The sequence below is a fragment of the Biomphalaria glabrata genome, chromosome 17, assembly GCF_947242115.1.
Source record: "Biomphalaria glabrata chromosome 17, xgBioGlab47.1, whole genome shotgun sequence".
NCBI classification, from domain to species: Eukaryota; Metazoa; Mollusca; class Gastropoda; family Planorbidae; genus Biomphalaria; species Biomphalaria glabrata.
Genome location: NC_074727.1, coordinates 354494 through 377001, shown reverse-complemented (window position 1 = coordinate 377001; position 22508 = coordinate 354494). Strand labels below are relative to the sequence as shown.

The window sequence follows — 22508 nt, the reverse complement described above, 5'->3', positions numbered from 1 at the left end:
ATGGGAGCGGGCAGGGTTTGAACCCGGGACCCTCGATGAATCTGAACGACAGTCCAGCGTGCAAACCGCACGACCAGGCAGCCATCCTCGACCAGGCAGCCATTCAAACAATGAATGACAATTGATCTATATTTGTTATGATAGTATTCCTTCTTATTTAGATCGATCTAAAATTACTTAATTCGAGATCATCTAAAATTTAGAGCATTTAAAGTTTAAAAAAGAAAAAGCGAAGACCAGAAAGTGAGGACTTAAAATTATAAATGATGGCTCCCCATGTCTTAGAAGACAATGGATGCTCCCATTAGATCTATAAAAAAAGATGACTTCCGCAACACGTTTTTATTATTGACGTCTGAAACTAACATGACTAGCTAGCTCTATTGACTATTAGACTTTAATTTACAGTCTGGTATATAGACGCTAGATATTTCATCACGGTAATCTAGATCTTTATAGTTACTAGATCTAGAATCTACTCTAGTATTTTCTGAATTATTCATAAATTTCATACATTTATAAATCGATGGCGATGAAGACCACAGCCCAGGTACACTCACTCAGCCGCGAGTGGTACAGTGTAAGTCAGTGTAACTGACTGTAATGAGTGTAAGTTCAATATAAGTTCAAAAGTTGTAAGTTACTAGAGTAGTTAATGCTATTCGGACACCTATAGGCCCAAATTTGAAAGTTTAACTTTGACAGCGCATTTTTTTACAATGGTTTGACATAGAAAAGAAAATGACGTATATCAAAATCTTCTTTACTTAAACTTAAAGGAGAATAAGGATGACTACTTATATTTGTTCCCCTAACCTATATTTGTTATTATATTTAAGGTCAAAGAGGCTGTGTGTTTTCATTTAATTCGGACACATTTGACCCACATTATTTGATTCCGGACACCATAATTTATTTCGGACAATCTCTATATTTAGGCATCAATAAACTCAGATTTTAATTCTATATTAACATTAACTAAATTTTAAGATCCCCAGGCATAGCCCCTCACATGAAATCATTACGATGTTTTCAAACTATGCATAAATACGAACACAAAAAATAAAAATATGATCACACTTATTCTACCAAAATTAGGTCACTGGAATAGTGATTTCTGCACCGACTTCTGGAATTATTTTATGTTTGTTTATTTTATGTGTGTTGAATGTTTGGGGTTTTGCATGATTAGATGTGTGTTGAATGTTTATGTTTTTTTGTTTATTAATTTAATAAATTTTCATCCGAATAACATAGGAAAAAACAACAATCTGACTAACAAATTTGAAATTCGTTTTTCTTACATAAAAAGACAGGTAAATGGAAGGAAATTGGGTCAGAATCATTGGAAAATGGAATAGCACATTATACAGCGCGCTATTTTTATAATACATATTAAAATAATTATTTAATGACCACAAAAAACAGCGAATGTCCGAATTCATGTAATGTCCGAAATAAATAAACTACTATAGTAACTACAGTGACTCACAGTGACAGTCTGAGTTAAGTTAAGAGTCAGAGACAGTCTCTTACTCACACTCATCACTGACGACACTGACATCAGTGAATAACACTTACAGTACAGTGAGTCACAGTCACAGATTAAGAGTTCAGTCTCACAGTAACTCACACACCCACGCCAACACTAGTCTATGATATAGATCTAGATAGAATCTATAAGTCTATATTCTATATATCTAAACTAAGGTGTGTTTCTCCATACAAGATCCTCTGGAAAACTATTTAATGTATCAAGGCTGCGGGCAAAAACCAAGGTTAGGAAGCTACTCGTCAGGGAACTCCTGTATGCTGATGATGCAGCTATTGTGGCTGATTCTGATATTCAGCTACAGTCCATGGTTGACAAACTATCTGCTGCTTGCCAGAAGTTCGGCTTAAACATCAGTCAAAGCAAGACTAAGATACTTGTCCAAAACACAAACACTGCACCTCAAGTAAGCATTAATGGCCAACCACTAGAAGTTGTTGATCACTTTTGTTACCTTGGCTCCATCATATCCAACAACACTCTACTGGATAAAGACATAAACAACAGGATAGCCAAGGCAATGGCCACCATGTCACGGTTGCAGAAAAGAGTCTGGGACAACATATTGCTGACTAGCAGTACCAAAGCCCTAGTCTACCGGACCTGTGTGTTGAGCACCTTGCTGTACGGAAGTGAAACATGGTCAATCTACTCATGGCAGGAAAAAAAGCTGAATGTCTTCCACCTCCGATGCCTAAGGCGGATCTTTAAAATAAGGTGGCAAGATAAGATAACCAATGAGGAAGTGCTACATAGAGCAGGATGCCAGGACATCCGCTCTGTTATCAGCAGCAGACGCCTTGGCTGGCTTGGCCACGTTCGTAGAATGCCAGTAGGTCGACTTCCACAGGACATCCTGTATGGCGATCTAATAGAAGGCAGGAGAGCCGCTGGTCGCCCACTTTTACGTTATACGGATGTATGCAAACGCGATATGAAGCTCTTCAAAATCGACACTGGCAACTGGGAAGAGGTGGCACTGGACAGATCCACATGGAGAGAGAGCATAAAGGAAGGGTCACAGATTGCAGATGTCATACACAACAGAAGCAGAAAGAAGGGTGAAAATGCAATGGCGCCTGGTGATTATATATGCCCAACCTGCGATCGCAGCTGTGTATCAAGGATTGGCCTCTTTAGTCACACAAGAAGTTGCAAAGGGAAAAGATAGTCTCTCGAGACGTAAAATGCCACACAGATATTCTATATATATAGAAATCTAGATCAATGTGGTCCCTACTACTTAGTACTAGATCTAGGTATTCTAGTATTACAATAACACTTAGTAAGAAAGTGAAAGTGCTGCCTGTAAAGTGTAATGCTGTATTGTTGCATGATGTAGAATCTTAATGCATCTAGAAATTTAGTCTGACCTATGACTAAGTCTGTATGATTTATGACATTATGTATAATCTATATGATGATCACATTATATTATCACATATATGATGTCCTGATAACTAGGTTTATCACTACATCTATATCCTATAGATCTAGTCAATAGAGTCTGAATAAACTCATTGCTTCGAAATGCCTGCAACAGTATTCATGATAGTCAATGTGACAATAATATGATTCATAAAGACATCTAGATCTAACTACGTCTATAACAGTTAAGATTACTGAGAATTCTTTGATATGACTTGAATCAATCTAGATCTTTAATTAAGTCTATAACAATAAAGATTACTATGATAACTTTGATATGACTTGAATCTATCTAGATCTTTAACTTAAGTAGTCTTATTCTTAGTCTCAGAATCAGAGAATGGCTGTCAACTGTCTTTGTTGTTGTCACCTTCTCCTTTCAGCTTCTTCAGAGAGTATGCTTTTCAAGAACAAGAATCATGAGTCTATAATATTCTTAAAATACCGTTGCTTTAAATTTAGTATGTAGTTTAGAGTTTAGTAAAATCTTTCCATTCAGATGTCTCTTTAGCTTTTTATCTCTATGCCGAAACTCTAAGTTGTTGTAGATCTGTCGCTATATCTTCAATCCATTTTATTTATGTTCTGCCCTTTGTTTTTTGTTGGTATATATATACTTTTTTCGCTCCTCTGTTCTCTGACATTCTTTTGGGCAAATCTTCCCAATGTAATCTGATCTTTTTTATACATTTTTCTAAGGATTTGTTATCTCCAAGTATTTAGCAGAGTTTCTGTAGTTTTTGTCAGTGCCCAGGTCTCACTTGCATACATGGCTACTGGTCTTATGATGTTTATATATACTTTTTTTTTCTTTTCATTGATATACACTTTACTTTTGCTTCTAATATGTGCTGGGTGCTATAAAATGCTAGTAGCCTGCTGCTAGTCATTCCTTTTATTTCAGCCAATAGGCTATTTTAAGATCTGCTTAGCAAAGGAAGTTTTATTATTATTCTCCTGGTTCTGCAACTCTTAATAATGAACCCATTAGTTTATTTTTTCCAATACATTCTTAGACAATGATCTTTGTCTTAAAAAAAATAAAAGTATCATAAGGTTCCCTTTGATTCTCCAGACCATCACACTAATGAAATAACACAATAATTTTCTGGCAGAATGATCTCCACCTAACAAACCAAACTATGTCAGTGACATTACTTTAGCAGACGGTGCTACTGTTTGTCAACATCACTTGTTTTTTTATTTAGCATGTGAGGCTACTGAAAAACAAATCTTCTCTCAATATTTTTTGGAAATAAATTTATTTGTTTGGTTTTATATATTGTAATGACTGATTCTCTCCAACAGGCCTTCTGTAAAACACAGATCAACACAACACATCCAACTCAAGAACTTGACAACAAGAGTTCCAAAATAATGTGGTTCTTAATAACAAACAAATCACATCCAATACTACACAATTGGCTACAGGATACACTGGCTAAAAATGCTTTACTAAACTCTAAATTGCTGTACTGCCATACTAAACTCTCTACCTATTCTGGACTCATACTGCTTCACTTGAGAATTCACTATCCCCTGTCATCATCTCTTGCAATTCTTAGGAGGTTTGTGTTAGGATGTAATAAATTTTCAAATCTGAAGGAATATCAGAAACATGTAAAAGCAACAAACAGCATGATCAATGATCACATGAACAGGCAGGCATTCATCTGCATTACTAGTATCTAATTCAATAGATATATATATATATATTTATATATATAGATTTATATACTAATATTTAATTATTGTGCTTTGTAGCCTAGATATAGCCTAGGTATTGTGCTGTATACTGTGAAATATATGTACTGTATAGCCATATAGTGCTACAGAATGTAAAATATAGCCTAGAAATTGCACTATAAATTTAGTTTTTGATAGAGTTACATGAGTTTATTTGAATATATGATTAGTTAAAATTAAGTGACCATGTATTCTCTGACCCAGTTTCTAGAGTCAATAGCTTGCCTTATTTTCTGTCAGTAATAAACATAAATATAAATAAGTTGACACTTGAGTTAACTTGAAGATTTCTCCTTGATTTCCTTCCCTTAAGTATACTGCACTATTCAACACATTCAGAGAGGAAGCAGCAGCACAAACTTCACAATTTTTGAGTCTTTCTGTTTTGTTGTTGTCATGTTCTCCACTGTTGGATATGGAGAATTTTCTCCTGACATTTGGCTGGGCCAACTTTTTATGATTCTAACCATTACCCTGGCCTTTGTTTTTATACCTAGCCATGTAATCATACTCAAGTCTCCCAATCTAGCTAAGTAAAGGGATACTTTACTTTACTACAAATATTCCAATGGAACTTAAACATTTTAACTCATTTCTTCTAACTGGTTCATTGTTATAAATCCATTCTAGATTCAAGGAATTTTAGCCACATACATGGAAAGAGTTAACTGTGGTGGAGACTACAGTTAGGGTCTAACTAAGATCAAGAAGCATGTGATTGTCTGTTCTACAACATTATCTCTTGACAGCCTGATAGACTTCCTGAATGAGTTTTATGGTAATCCTAACTTAGAGGTGAGGCCATTGCTTAAATATAGGACCATTAATAGCACTTTAAAAGAGTTGTACTTTAAGCCTCTTATAAAATAACAAAACTACTACAGATTTGATGAGGTAACCTCAGCTTGGGAGTCATTTTACAGAAGATTGAATCATATCAACTTGCAAAGAGATATGTGGCTAAATTTTTTAAAATTGAATAACAAAATAGTTTAATTTTGTCAGCTATTTCGCTTTGATTCTCATGGCATAGAACTTATAACAAAACAAACACAAATGAATAGTTAGACTACCACATGATAAAGAAAGGCTTGAGGTAAGTAATCTTTAATCATGGGTTATGTTGGCAAATGACATGCAGGTTTTTTTTCGTCTTTCTCCCACAAAACTTCAGAGGCCTCTAGGATATGGCAGGGTTGCAGGTGGTCATGACTTCCACAGTATGATGTGGAGGGTTATAAGGGAAAACCTGCACAATCTATTCACCCTAACACAAAAAACTTCCCACAAGCCTCAGCTGAAGGCACGGTGGCTGAGCGGTAACGTCTAGTAATGTGCTTCTCCAGTTCCGCCGTATGGTAACGTGGTTGATTTGATTTTCTGTTTTATTGTCTGGTGAAACCCATGTCACTTTGTGGCATTTTTTGTGGGGGAAAATGCTGCCTCCTATAACTAATTCATTAAATGTGAAGAAGTCTGCAAACATTTCTCCATTTTCATTTATGATGCCAAGTCCCAGGGTGCCCATACTTTTCTCTCTCTCTCTGTGTCACTTCCCACTTTGGCATTCGAGTCTCCCATGAAGATCAAAACATTTTGTCAACTATACTTTGCAGTTGGTCATAAAATGTATTTTTGTCGGTATCACTTGCAAGGTTGGTGGGAGCATAGCACATAATGATATGAACATTTTTGAACTTAGACAAAAATTTTGCTCTAATTATTCGTTCTGAAACTGAGACTTTTGAAAGCTTCCTTGTTTAGTAGTAGTGCTACACCATTTTCATGTAAGTCATCTTCTTTTTCCTTTCCAGAGAAGAGAAGGGTTTCTCCTAATTGCAGTCTTGTTTCACCGAATGTGTTCCATCGAACTTCACTCATTCCCAGGATCTGTAGTTTGTAGTTGGCCATTTCCTTTGCAATTTGTGCACATCTACCTGGTTCTAGTAAAGTACGGACATTCCATGTTCCCAAGTTAAATGCTGCCTTCTGAATAAGGAAGTGTTTCTTTTTCATTGGTTTAAGTAGAGTGGTCGGCCTCACAGGATTCGTTAGACTTTCCCTGCATAGCTTCATAAGTCTCCTTTGTGGAGCTCTACTTTCGCCTCTGACAATGTTTAGTGTTTGTGTTTTTGTTCTGGTTTCTATAACACTATTTTTTCAATGGACAGGTTGTTAGCCTATCAAACAATACCTGTGTCCCGGGAAGGGGGATGCACCTTTTGTCTGGCCTCTTTCCTAGCAGACCTGTCTGGCTTGGTAGTACCTGCCAGGAGTGATGAGCTCCCGCCGGTATAGCTCTGAGGGTCATTGAGGCACTCAAGCTGTCACACCACGGCAAGGTATGTGCATCAGGTGTGCATCTAGCGCGTCAGATATTTACACAGTTAAAACCAACCTGGAAATCTCCTCACATCTCAAACAAGACTAAACTAAGAATCTTTAACTCTAATGTCAAGGCTGTCCTACTGTATGGTTCTGAAACATGGAGAACAACTGAAGCCACAACAAAAAAAAAATACAGACCTTCATCAACAGATGCCTGAGAAATATCCTAAAAAATACACTGGTATGACAAATTAGAAAACACCAAACTGTGGGAGATGAGTGGACAGAAAAATATAGAAGTGCCGATCTTAGAGAGGAAGTGGAGATGGATTGGTCACACCCTTAGAAAAGATACCAGCAACAGAGCTAGGCAGGCCTTAGAGTGGAACCCCCAGGGAGCAAGACTCAGAGGATGACCAAAAAGAACATGGCGACGCAGTGTACTTGAAGAAGCAGAGAAGACCGGTAAGAGTTGGGAAACCATTAAAAAACTAGCAAGAGACCGTGGAGAGTGGCATGTTTTTGTCGAGGCCCTATGTTCCATGAGGAACTCAAAGGAGTGATGATGATGATGGAAACTGAGCATCACTAGTCTTTGCCAAACTCACAACAAACATTTTTCAAAGACATGAAACAGCTGGGACTAAGGGTTAGATTATGTCAGGGTAGACAAAATCATAGGCAAATACAATAAGTTCTTAGCAACTTGAAATATGGTGTCTAAATGTAGCCTTCTTTATTTCATTGTTGTAATGACCAAATGATGACAGACAATTAATGCGTGTATATTCCGCATTCCACATTTTTCATTCCAACAAGGACATCTGTACAATAAAGTCTCTATTTTCATATTTATATATATATATTTTTAATATTTTTTTTCAGATTAACAATTGACATCCCCCCATGACAATGTCATCAGGTTTTGGCAAAACAAACTTTCACATCAGGCTAGAACCAAGATCTTTGTGCTGCTTAGAATGGGGAAATTGGGAAAGGTAAACTTAGATCTTAGTTGTTATTTTGAAAAATTCAATTTTTCTTAGCACTCTCATAATATAACATACCCTTGGTGAAGCAAAATCAAATTTGCTGCCTTGCAGGATGTGGAGGGATCTACAAAGGGTTAGAGCAGCTTACACAAAAATAAAAGGCAGCTATTGATAGAGGCAAAAGGCTCACTCCCCCAGACGGTTGTGCGCAGGGCTAACAACCCTGTCATATAAAATGAATACTCTGACGAAAGCTTCAATTTTTCTAAGCACACTTATAATATAACCTTATGTCTCTCACAACATACTTTATGGCCAAGATAATTAGGATGTATTAGAATGCATACTCCAACATACTCTGTCTAATAAAGATAGAGAAATTCTGGATTTGTAGGGCATAAGATAGTACAGTAAGAATGCAAATATAAATAATATGTCAAATAATAGTAGGTCTAAAAAAATACTGTAAAATAACAAAACATGTTTTTCCTGCTAACAATGTGTCATATACTGGTTCATACAAATAACAAACCCCCAACCTATAAAAGGCACTGACGACATAATAACAGAAAATCTTAAAAAGGCTGAAACCTTCAATAAATATTTTGCCAGCATTAACAAGTCAAAGCCAAGAAAACAACTGGACCAGGCCTTCAGTAATATCTTAAAGAAAGAAGAAAAAGCTCCAACAGTCAACTGTCAGATCTTTGACACTCCCTTCACTCTACATGAGCTCAATACTGCCCTAAAAAGCCTCAAGTCAAGAAAATCCCCTGGACCCGATAAAATAACAAATGAAATGATTCGGGGACTAGGACCACAGGCACAAAACTGTATACTTAACTTTATCAACCATACATGGAAAACTGGAGACATACCACAGGAATGGAGAACCGCAAACATAATACCCATTTTAAAGAAAAATAAACCACCTGGAGACTCAAAAAGTTATAGACCAATATCTCTAACATCCAACATTGGCAAAATGGCAGAAAAAATTATCAATAACCGACTTTATTGGTGGCTAGAAAGTACTTGCTCACTCCACAATGCACAAGCTGGCTTCAGGAAAGCAAGTAGAACAGAAGACCACCTCTTTCATTTTATCCAGGACACAGTGGAAGGGTTTCATGAAAACAAGCACACTACAGCAGTATTTATAGATTTGCAGCAAGCCTATGATAAAGTGTGGAGAAAAGGTCTATTTTTGAAGATGAAAAAAATGGGCATCCATGGAAAAATGTACAGCTGGATCAGGGCATTCTTAAAAAACAGAACCATTCAAACCCGACTCGAAGGTGCCATCTCTAGTAAAAAAAGTTTGGAAGAAGTACTACCACAAGGTTCAGCCCTTAGCTGCACTCTCTTTCTAATCTTCATGAATGACCTCCCGGACTTCATTTCGGTCAATAAGGCACTTTATGCAGATGACCTTTTAATTTGGACTACAGAGAAACATCCAGTGCTGACTAGATCCAAACTAAATAGAGCCCTCACAACTATCTCCACATATTCAAAATTATGGAAAATGGAAATACTGAAAAGAAAAGTCAGTTTATTCAATCTTTAGCCACAGCAACAAAACAGCAAAAAGAAACTACATCCTAAAAATAGACTCTCAGCCAATAAATAAAGAAGAAAATCCAACATATCTTGGTGTAAAACTAGACCAAAGACTGTCTCTAAAACACTTTATGGCAGATTTAAAAGAAAAGGCATCACAAAGATTAAACATAATAAAACACCTAGCAGGAATATCCTGGGGAGCTGAAAAGAAAACCTTAAGACAGTTATACACTGGATATGTCAGATCTGTAATGGATAACTGTCTCTCCATACAAGTAGCTGCCAACAAAACCTATCAATCATCATTAGATACAATCCAAAACCAAGCCTTGCGGCTAATTAGTGGAGGTATGAGAACTACTCCCACAGCAGCCTGTGAAATAGACTCCAATATTGAACCTCTTAAGTTAAGGCGCAACAGAGCAGCATTAGAAGCTATTGAGAGATACAGAAGGTTGGAGGACGATCATCCTAATAAATTACGAACACAGAGAAATAGGAAAAACAACCAAAAAAAGCAAAGGACTCTGATCCAACTTACTGACGAACTAGCCCTAAAACACCACCTACCCAATAAAAGAGAAAAAATTACCAGGTTTTCAAACATTACACCCGGACTAAACTACAAACAACCAACCATCAAAACACATTTACTAAATAACACCTTAACAAAAGAATCAAATCCACTGGAGCTCAAAGTAGGCACGCTTGAAACTATCGAAAGCTATCAAAAAACAGCTATCCATATTTATACAGACGGATCGGCTTTCAAAGCTACCATCAATGCTGGTCTTGGTGCCTTCCTGGTCTTCCCTAAAAATAAACACTTTGAGATAAGCGCACCCTGTGGTGATTACTGCTCAAACTTCCAAGCCGAAATTGAGGCAATTACCATAGCACTCCAGACAGGGGAAAACAAATTATATGAAGGAGTGCAACCACCATCAGATATTGTTGTCTTTACAGACTCCCAATCTACTCTGCAAGCACTTAACAGCAGCACCTCAAACAGCCCAAGAGAATTGACAACACTCATTGTGATAATCCACCAGATGATATCAAAATTAAATATCAATATTACGCTACAGTGGATCCCTGGACACATTGACATCATGGGAAATGAAAAGGCAGATAAGCTATCAAAGGCAGGTTCATCTATGGAACAACCAGAGTTAGTCAACAATCACAAAGAGGAGTGGCTCAACCAATGGGCATCAGGAAACACAGGCAGAGCCATGTACAGAGAAATGACTACTCCTAACAAACTGGACAGTATTAACTTCCTCCCCCGCAAAGAACAATCTACAATCTTCCAACTAAGAACAGGACACACACCACTATTAAATTACCACCTGAGCAAAATGAACTCCACACAACTACCCCTTTGCAGACATTGCGCCCACCCCTTTGAAACCGTAAACCATATCCTCTTTGAATGCCCCTCCCTAATCCACCTTAGGCAGACCCTACTTCCACTACATCCCAATAAAACCAACACCATGTACGGCAGTGCTGAACAACTGAAGAAAACAGCACACTTTTTTTTCCTTGGCACAGTCTGCAAAAGAGCTCACAGCTCAGCAGCACTAAAGCTGGCTAGAAGAAGAAGAAATACTGGTTCATCTATCTCTGTGATGTTTTTGGATAACAATGTTGAATTCTTGATTGAAAAAAAATTAAACTTATCAAAGGGCAGTAACTTTGGTCTACACTACATATAAAGTTCAGTTTCTGAACAACTTACACATCAATGTTATAATGTACTTTTGTTATCCAATCATTGTGTTTCATTTGTCAGGTCTTTCCACATTGTGCTTACAAGAATGCCACCAGGTGATTTAACCAGTTAGTTAAACTCTTGGCAGAGCATGCTTCAGGAGGAATATTCAACTTTATCATTCCCTTGTGATTTTCTTCCATTGACCCATATGCTTTCAGTCCAATAGTTGTGTTACTTGAAGACCAGTAAGTATAATAAAATATTTTTATAAGTATAGGCAATGAAATAAAAAAAATTCCTAGGTCTCATCATCTCATCTCTGCCTGTTGTCTTGTCTGTGGCATAGGCTACCAACCATCTTCCTTTAGGAGTCTCAGTTCTGGGCGAGTCTCTCCAACTGCTCTCATGTCTTAAAAAAAATAGGTAAAGTTCCCATTTCAGACCTTGATGCATATGATGTTAAGGTCATCTGTTTCTTTGGCCAACAATTAATAAGAAAGGTGTCATGTGGCTAGCACAATTACCAACCACCTTTACTTTCCCCAACTAAATTCAGGTACCCATTAGAGTTGGGTGGACTCCGGGGTGCCCTAAAAATCCCCAGGTATTGAAGCTAAGCACTTAACTATTCAGCCACTGACTCCCCCTCCCATGTCTTGCCCATCTTAAACCTTCAAGCTGGAGGTCCATCTTCTTCCAGGTCTGTGTCCTCTGTTTATTTGCCATTTGTTATTACTGAAGCTAAAGGTTTTTCCCTATGCCCAAACTTCCTCCTTTCTCAGCTGGGCTTGGGATCGTCCTATGGCGTAGTTTTCTGCACAAAATATAGTAGTTTTTTTTCGTGTCACATCTTTTCATTTTTAGTTGTTTTTACTAGTATGGGTTTATAAAGAAATATCTTGAATTAGTATTGTCTATCAAAATTTTTTTAGCATTTTTTTAATAAAGTGAATATTTTAATAATAGCCTTTTGTTTTTTTTTAAATGTTTCAGGCCTGACGCTTTGTTCCTGGATACATTAGCTCATTTCCCATTGGTCTGTTACATGACTGGAAGTATTTGGAGGTACAGTATCTAAAGTATTATCAGTAACTGATCCTGTTTCTTGTTATTTATAGATGTATTGGTAGTTACTATTAATGTGTTAATCTAGTTGTTTATTTGTTCTATTTGTGCTTTAATCTAGTCATTCATTTTTCCCTATCACTTCGTTTCATTTGTCCCTTGACTTTTGGTCTAGGGGTACTTTGACAGCTCACATAACCAAATGCTTCCACTTTACCTCATCAGCAGGTGTTCTTAGCAGGATATTAAGATCTATTATTTTATGTTATCCAGCCAGATTGACCCTTTCTTCATGTTCCCTCCACTGTACCTTGAAGAATGATTTTAGGCAATGAGTCATGTCTTACAATATGACCAAACCAGTTCATCAGCTTTCATCTCTTCACAGTATTGAGGAGCTCCTCCTTTTTGCCAGCCAGTCTTCTTTTCCTGGTATTTGATACCCTGCATTTTTCTGTTCTATTCTCTCAAAGACTTTGGTTTTTCTTTCAGTCAACCTCAGCATTAAATGTCAAACTTTAACAACCTTATAGGAGAACATAGACCACTAGCCAAGAATAAAGTTTTGTGTATTTAAATAAAAAAAAAAGTAATGAGTCCATGTTAGATCTAGCTAGTTTGAGGTATTGAAATTTTTAAGAGTTTACACAAACATGTAGTCAGTATAATATGAGATGAAATCTTTATCAATAGTTAATCAGTACGCTAGTCATCAACATTTAGTTTGTTCTATTCTGCTAGACATAGACCACTGTCTTTTAGGTCTTGTTGCTTAGTTTAGCTTGAATTTTCCATTGTCCTCTCTCTATGTCTCTCTTGTTTTTTCCTTCTGTCCCTCTTTCTTTCACTATTCTTGTCTAGGTCAGTGTATTGTTCTCATTCTAAGTATGCAAGTAACATAAAAAGAAGTTGTAAAAAAAAAGACAATCCCTCCTTTTTTGTAAGAGGGATTACTTTGCTCGTAACTCTTAATAACTAATTCTTCTTCTTCTTCTTCATCGTTCTCATTGTTATGTTGGAGTGTTCATATGACTAGACCAATACATGAGATGAACTGCGCGGTGGTTTCCAAATCAGGGAGCTCTCCATATAGTTTTCTTTCTATTGGGGTGATTTGGGGCCAATGTCTTATATGGGCCTCTTGGTAAAGAGAGCAGTTTTGGAGGACGTGGTCGGCATTCTCTGGTGATACTCCACATGGGCAGATTTCACTGGCTCCAATTTTGAGCTTCCGGTGCATGTGTTGTCGCATTCTGTTGTGTCCGGTCCTGAGAAAGATTAGACGTTGGTTTTGTCGGGATAGCTTATAGTAAGCTTCATCTTTCTTGTGATTTGGATGAGAGCTCGTCCATTTCTCATTTATTTTGTTTACAATTAATTTCTTCATTTCTTCTGGATAGAGTGCAGAGTTTATTTGAGAGTTAGTTCTCCCACTCTTGGCGAGTGTGTCAGCCTTCTCATTTCCTTCTAGTTGTATATGGGCTAATATCCATTGAATAACAGTTTTTTTGCTCTTGTTGTTGAGCTTTGTAAGTGCTGTTCTGAGGTTTTTAATAAAAGAGGAATCAGAGTTTTGCAAGCTTTGGAGGGTTGTTTTTGCATCGGTTAGCAAGACAATCTGACTGTGAGGGGAACTTGGATGATTTGCTAGCATGGTAGCAGCTAGTGCTAGTGCTTCCCTTTCTGCTCTGTGACTGTCAGAGAGCTCTCCAGTTGCAATGGATTTTTCTAGTTTTCCTCCATCTGGCCATTCGATAAGTATTCCAGCTCCTCCATTTGTGGTGGCTTTATGGGATGAGCCATCCGTGTAAACTCTGATCCACTGATTGCTAGGGTAATTGGTATGTAGAAAACAGTTCACTATTTCCTTGAGCTCTGTTGGTCTGTAATCAGATTTTCTTTTTATGTTTTCAATATGGTCCCTTATAGTAGGAATAGGGCTTTCGTCCCAGGGTGGAAATTCGTTATAGTGTATCGAGGATTCCAGAGTAATTTTTTCAAGTTGGTGTTTCTTTTTTAGGTTTAGAGATTCCTGTATGAAATTGGTCCTTTTGAGATGTTTTTTGTGCCAGTTTTGTGGATTTTTGTTCTAAGTGGGTGCCTTTCAAAGGTTTCCAATTTAGTGAATTGGGAAAGGATTTTTATTTCTCTTCTTTCATCCAGAGAGATCAGGGCAGCGGTTTCCTCCATAGTTCTAATGAGTGTTGTTTTGATTGCTCCTGTCATTATCCTTAAACCAATATTTTGAACCTTGTCTATTTTTCTTAGGTTGGTTTGGGCTGCTGAGCCCCATGCTGTGGCACCATATTCTAGTACAGGTCTTACATAACTGGTATAGGTCTTTTTCAGGATGTTGTGATTAGCTCCCCAATCTGTGCCAGCTAATTTTTTCAAGAGGGATAGTCTCTGGATGCCTTTACTCTGTGTTTTATCTATTTGGTTTTTCCAGGTTAGTCTCGGGTCATAGGTGACTCCAAGATAAGTAGGGCTGTCATTTTTTTCTAAAGCTTCCTTATCTAATGTTAATTTTATTGTTTGTTGTTTTGTTGACAGTGAGAATATGGTATATGTTGTCTTTTTTGTGTTAATGGACATGCCCCAGTCTTTGGACCAATTATTGAGTTTATCAAGAGCATCTTGTAATCGAAATTTCGATGTTCCTACATATTCTTCTGTGCTAATTAAGGCAAGGTCATCTGCATACATGCTGCTTTTAACTTTTTTGGGTAGGTTTTGATTTAGATCGTTTATGAATATTAGAAAAATTGTTGGGGATAGGACTCCTCCTTGGGGGATGCCATTTTTTATACCCACTGTGTGGCTTCTTTGTCCTTGCATGCAAACTAAGGCTTTTCTGTTATTTAGGTATTCCTTTATCCAGTTGTACATTCTGTGGGATATGTGATGCTGGATTAGCTTGAGCAAGAGACCTTGTTCCCAGACTTTGTCAAATGCTTTTTCTAAGTCAACCCACACAATTGTTGTTGGTTTCTTTTCTTGAAAGCCGTCTTCTATTTCTTGTGTGATGAAGGCAATTTGATCTTCTGTTGATCTGCCTTTTCTAAAGCCAGCCTGGGCTTCAGTGAGTAGGTTATTTGACTCAAGGATCCATGTCAGCCTTCTATTTATCACTCTTTCCATCAGTTTGCAAGTACAGCTAGTGAGGATGATGGGACGGTAGCTATCCAGTTTATTTCTTGGTTTGCAGTGCTTTATTATAGGGATCATAATGGCTTTTTTCCAGATGTTTGGAATTCTGCCAGATTTCCAGCTAGCATTGAATATTTGTAGCAGTTTTCTTTTGGCTTGAGGACCCAAGTGAAGAAGCATGTCATTTGATAATTTGTCTGGACCCGGGGCTTGTTTTGGTTTGAGGACTTTTAGGGATTCATCTAGTTCCTTCATTTTAAGATTAGTGGTCATTCCCAAGGAGTAAGCTGGATTGTTTTCTTTAATTTTATCTTGGATTTCTGAGTTTACATCTTTATTTCTACTTTCATTAATTTGTATTTGTCCTACGCTTTGGAAAAACTTAATGAATTCATTTGCTGCTATGTTGGAGTTCAGACACATATTGATCTCAGACTTTTGTATATGATAGAGCTAACCATTTTTATCATTGTTCTTCAACATCAATTCTGTTCTTAGGTTGTTCTAACAATATGTCAAATGATGTGGACCCGTGATGTCACAGCTATTCTTAGAGACTCTCGAACAGTTATCAGGGGAATGAGGGACTTCGAACAAAGAAGCTTTACAGTAAAAATTTTTATTTGATTTTATATTTCACAAAACTTATCTTTTCTACCATTATGTATCAGCACTTAAAATATATCAGTACTTTCAAAATCACTTTCTATCAACAGGAGTTAAATCTTCTAGCTGGGGCAGTGAGAGGAGAACTTCCTAAACTGGCACGAGCTACACTCTGCGCTCTTATTACAATCAATGTTCATGCACAAGACATAATTTCAGAAATGGTGAAAAAACAGGTCAGACATTTTTTGACATTGAACTTTTTCATCTTCCTAATATTATTAAATTCCATTTGATGGCTAAATCAATTTTTTTGACATCATTAGAAAATACATATTGCTTCGTGCAACAAAGACCTCTTCTTAAAAGATGACTGGTGAAATGTGCATTAAAAATATTTTTAAATGAAATGTATTCATTGTAAAATCTGTAATGACAACACCTTATAGTGCCCCAAGTACCCTATCTATCCCTCCATGCTGTGCAAAAAGAAAGACCATTTTGTGTGACCCTTGAGGTAACAGAAATGTTTTACATGCAGCCCTGAGATTACCAAAAGCTTTAAAATCTTGTATTAGAATGTAATATCTATAGCTAATATCTTAAAAATAGTATGTCTGAAAAAAAATCAAAGCTTTACAAATTAATCAGTCAAATGGAATTTTAAAAATGGTAATCCATTGTAAAAAAGACAAAATCCTAATTGTCCCAAATTTGGTTAATTATGCCTATATTAATCAGCACTCAAGACTTCATGGTCAAAAAAAAAAAGAGCATTTAGAAAAACATCGTTTAAATAAACACAAGATCTTCTTTTTAAAAAGATAGAAAGGAAAATCACAAGTTACAGTTTCATTCTTTCGCTTTTACAAACTGTGTTTTGGGAAAATTTTTTGTTTTTAAAAATAAAGAATAGTTTCGGTAATGGTGATGAAATGTAGCACAGTGCTTTACCTCTTTTACATTTGTAACTATAGGACTCATTTTAGTCTCTTTAGGTCTGTGTCATTATCATTTGCATATAAATAAAAAATCTTTCTGGGGGATCAGTATAATGCTAGGAACAAAACAAAAACATTTTCTTTTCTGCACATGAATGGAAACATTGCATGTGCATTCAAAACATTTACAATCTAGAGGAAATATATCTTATATATATTTCAAATTGTAAGTTGTAGCTGCTGGCAGTTTTAAAATCTCTTTAGCCAAGTTTTTTGGTGTGGCATTTCTTTTGATCTACTAGATTCATGAATCTCTTTGGCCTTCTTTCATTTGTTTGTTAAATGAAGAAACAACAAAACTTGTGTTGACAGGTATCAGAACTTTTAAGTTTTGAATGGCAAAAACAACTCAGATATAACTGTGTTGTCTGAATGTCAATTGCTGTCTACACCTATGGCTATGAGTACCTTGGAGCCTGTCCTAGACTAGTGATTACACCTCTGACTGTAAGTTTATTGATATGGGTATCGTTGGACTATTTATATTTTTCCAAGTGACAGGCATATTTGTTTGATCAATTGATAGGATAAAACATTTGAATTAATGTCAGGATAAAACATTTGAATAATATGACATGACCTGACTAATTTTCAGAACATGCCTAGCTGACTATTTTAGGATTCAAGTGGATATTTCTATTGAATTAAAAAAATAAAATAATTGAATAACTAAGTTGACATATCTATTACATCAATGATTATTAACTGGGCAAACACGTTTAACAAATTTACTGAACACAACAGAATTAATTGCTAATAAATTCTTTAGTTTTAAATAAACTTAATAGCAATGCTTTTAGTTTAAAAAAAAACAGCTACCACTTTTGTGTAGATCCCTACTTTTAAATTGTAAATTCTCAGTTGCTTAACTAGCCTGAAGATTTTATGATTAACATATTAGTACCTTATTCATTAGTAATCTAGTAGAATGGGAGCTCAAAATCTGTAAGTGATGCCAGATGTTACTTTTTGACAAATAGTTATAAGCACAATCAAAGCACAATCATAGAGACATTGACAAAATTTTTTCTCCCTCCTAGAAGGATAAGTTTCATCTTTCTAGTTTATGCATTAAAACAGCAACCATCTCTATCTTTAGTTTTCTATTCATGCCACATTGCTCATTCATAGGACAGATGCCATCTCTGCCTTATGGGAGCCCTACAACTTGATCTAGGTGGAGCACCTGTAGGTCCAGCTGGTACTGGAAAGACTGAAACAACTAAAGATTTGGCTAAAGCTTTGGCTATATGGTGTGTAGTGTTTAATTGTTCAGACAGCTTGGATTATAAGGTGATTAGGACCTTAAATATAATTATGTTTCTTTTATAAAGACTTTATTTGAATTAGTGAATATTGAATATTTAGTTCAAATTGTTCATTGACTTATTATTATTATTATAGCTTTTATATAGCGCTACTTTCATGCTTATAGCATGCTCAGAGCGCTTTTGGTCCAATCTCATTTGTGGACCGGTGGGGGGGAGGGGGTATCTAGGAGTTGGTTTTCCGTGCTGCCTTTAGGCAGAGACACCATGGCTGAGGGGCAGACAAACCATAGCTAAATGGTATAGAGAAGCTTACTTTCATTGAAAAACACCATGGCTAATGGCTTACATACAGACATGTGACTGATGAGACTGGGTGACATAAACACTACAAAACTGAATGACATATAACTCCACAAGGCTCAGTGACTTAGATAATTATATAACAATATATTTTAAGATAAATAAATTCTATAACAGAAGTAAATTAATCCTCTCTAGATTTATATTTTTGTGTGTGTTTTTATTGGCGATGCTCTAGTGTTCTAAACTTCATGTATTTCTTAATATGCTATTGGAAGGGAAGGCTGCTTCCATTTTCATTAGACTAGGCTCACAAGTCTGATAAAACTAAAACTCACCCCAAAAAGATGCAAGTCTACAATACATGCGTTCTGAGTACAAAACATGGTCAATGTATGTGAAACAAGTCCCCACCTCTGCCAAGTGGATGTGATCAAAAGGAAAAAAAAAAACAACTTTTGTGGTGATCCCTACTTTTAAAAAGAAAATAGTTGCTTAACTCTCTTGATGATAAAGGTGTGATCATCATGTACAAATGAAGCTTTCAGAATGCATCAAATCATATTGTTGTAAACCTGGTGGTGACACAGTTGGGGGTAGTGCTGTGTGTTTTTAGCCTACTCAAATCGCCACAGTCCAGTGCAGGATGAGCGGTCAACTGTGACCAGTGACAGTACACGCCAGTTCGGCAACGACCTGTGTGTAAATATTACGCACGCAAGTCATGGCGATTGTGATCATTCTGAGTGGCCAAGAACGTTCCATCCCATTCTAGAAGGCCGGTAGAGACTCTATATAAGAGTGAGTGTGTTAGAAAGACTGCACTTCACGTTACCTCACAATGTGACCAGACGAGGCGAAGTTAGAGACAGACGGTGTGTGAAGTCAGGCGGAGCTAGGCTAGGTTTTGGACAGTTAGTGTGATGTTGTTGCCAACCGTACAGTATTTCTAATGTATTTGAAATTAAATTGCTACTGTTACTTTGGAGCCCTGATGAGTTGTGAGGTTCTTTGAGTTTGTTGTGTCGTGTGGTGCAGTTTGAAGAGAGCCTGGGCAGTAGAGGAGAGATCGTAACAATAACGAATAGAAGAGCATATAAATGCTTGGGAAGACATGGACATAGATCTAGACTTCACCATGTGTAGAGAAGTGGTAGAGAGACACTCAATGAACAGCCATGTAGCAGCAATGCAGCAATGATGTAGCAGCAATGCAGCAATGATGTAGCAATGATGTTGTAGCAATGATGTAGCAGCAATGCAGCAATGATGTAGCAGCAATGATGTAGCAGCAATGTAGCAATGATGTAGCAGCAATGCAGCAATGATGTAGCAATGATCTCAGCTGACCTAGCCAGTTAAATGGAAAAGACTGGAACTACCAGGTTCTACATAGTATGCATTGGCGCTATAGCCCTAACAAGGAAGGCTCTATGGGATAGCCATAGTCATCTTAGGACAGAGGTCTGTCAATGATGATAATGATTACTCTATGGCAGTGATGCCCAAAGTACGGCCCGCGGGCCAGATGACGTGGTTCTATCCGGCCCGCTGAAACGCCAAACCAAATTAAGATATTCACCCATACCTTCTGCCCCCCAAAAAAAAGGTTGAAAAATGTAACTTTACCTACGTTAGGGCTCTCTCTTTTTTCTAATGGATTGGTACCATGACATTTAACACTTAGATGTAAAATGTAACAGAAAAAGTGAACAGATCTTTACTTTTTGTTCGGAACATGATAATAAGCCAACATATTTGTTTTATAAAGAAAGTGTGGCTGTTTAACAAAAAAAAAACCAGCATATGAACAGCATTATGAAACAAATATAGCAGTATTGATGGGAATATTTAACACAAAGAGACAAGAAAATGGGTCGGTGGGAAAAGCTAAAATGTTGCTCACATTTGAAGTAGAGAAATAAACCCATTTTTCGATGCGTGAAAAAAAAATTCAAATATCCCATTAGTTAATGTAAGTACTACATCCATGGGTTTCTCATAAAATTAGTTTAATGTCAATTTCATTTCTGCATTTATTTTTGTTACTTTTTCGGTTATGTGGCCTGCGACACGAGTGTCGGAAATTAAAATGGCCTGCAGGTCGAATTAGGTTGGGCATCACTGCTCTATGGTTTGACTTCTTCAGCTATATTAAATACTGTTTTATTGAGCAATTATTAGATGTTAAAATTTTATGTTATTTTAACATAACTGATAGTTTCAATTTCCATTGTATTCTTCCAGATGATGGGAGGATTCTTCTCTGGGCTAGCACAGTCAGGGGCCTGGTGCTGTTTTGATGAGTTCAACCGAATCAATATTGAAGTTTTATCTGTTATTGCTCAACAACTTATTACTATCAGAAATGCCAAAGTAGCTAAGGTAGGAATCAAAAGTACATAAGGCAGGATTCAAAAGTAACATAGGCATGAAGCTAAAGCAGCTAATATGAAGCATGTCTTACCATCAAGGGAAGTGTCAATTATAAAGTGTAGCCCAAAAATAAATAAAATAATAACTAATCAAGATAAAGTGACTTTTATCAAAATGTAATCACTTTAATACGGTTATCATAATATAGGATAAACTGTAATAAAGACAAAAAAAAAATATTAGCAAAAGAATCTAATGAGAAAATAATATTTTCATATTGAACATTGTGCATGAAAGTAAATACTTGGGTTCTAGGTTTCTGAATGAAGATTTCTTGTGTTTTTATTAGGTCTAACGACCCAGATGAAAGTTTACCTTTATTAGATTACACTTCGGCATGAAACTCAAGACCTACATGTTTTTTTGTTGTTGGTTTTTGGCGTAAAACTCAAGGACTACTTGTTTGTTTGTTTTTTTGACATGAAACTCAAGGCCTACATGCTTGCCTCTTGTGTTTCAATCTAGTCCTTTATTAATCTCCATTATTGCCTACTAAAAGAAGAGTGTTTTTTTTAAATATTATATGGAAAGGGAGTTAAACAATCAATGTAATTAATCAGACTAAAACATTGTTCTCTAGAAAAAGTGGCGAACATCATTAGGCTTAGTTTTTTTGGAAGTAATATTTATGAAAAGTGTTGCAGACTAAGAAATAAATAGCTTCAGTTGTACAAGGCACAGTAAATAAAGACACCATATTAACTCCAATAAGTCCATCATTATAAAATACAAAGATCAGTGTGAGAAAATGTACCTCATTCCTATAATTTTATTCAACTTATTCTGCTCCTCACAAGTCTATAGACTTCTCTAAGTTGTAGATTTTGAATAATGGGATTGGAATTTTTATACTAAATACTACTGCAAACTTTCCATATTATAATCAGTAGATACAAGTGTGTATGTAAATGTGAATAAATCAGCCACTCTGGTTTAAAAAGCGAAACAAAATCAATCTTTCAAAGAGTTATCAGAATAACACACCAATATTTCATCAGAATAACACACAAATATTTCATTAGATGAACACACCAATATTTCATCAGAATAACACACCAATATTTCATCAGAATAACACACCAATATTTCATCAAATGAACACACCAATATTTCATCAGAATAACACAACAATATTTCATCATGGGCAGTGTTTTTGTTTTACTTATTTTTCCAAATTCTATGTGTCAAGCAGTTTCTTGTATTTTCTAATGTTGCAATTTAAAACTTTCATATATTTTCTTTTTTACACCACACCATATATTAATATATTCCTGAGATCGTCATAATCATTATTTCCAATTTACTGTTGACTATTCATTATCATTACCTCTGTTTTAGTGATGGTTT

General features: G+C 36.3%; 1 pseudogene; it reads left to right on the top strand.

The window, feature by feature from the left end:
* Positions 1 to 311: 311 nt before the first annotated feature.
* LOC129923713 (dynein axonemal heavy chain 6-like) overlaps positions 312 to 22508 on the top strand; it is an 87741-nt pseudogene continuing 65544 nt past the window's right edge.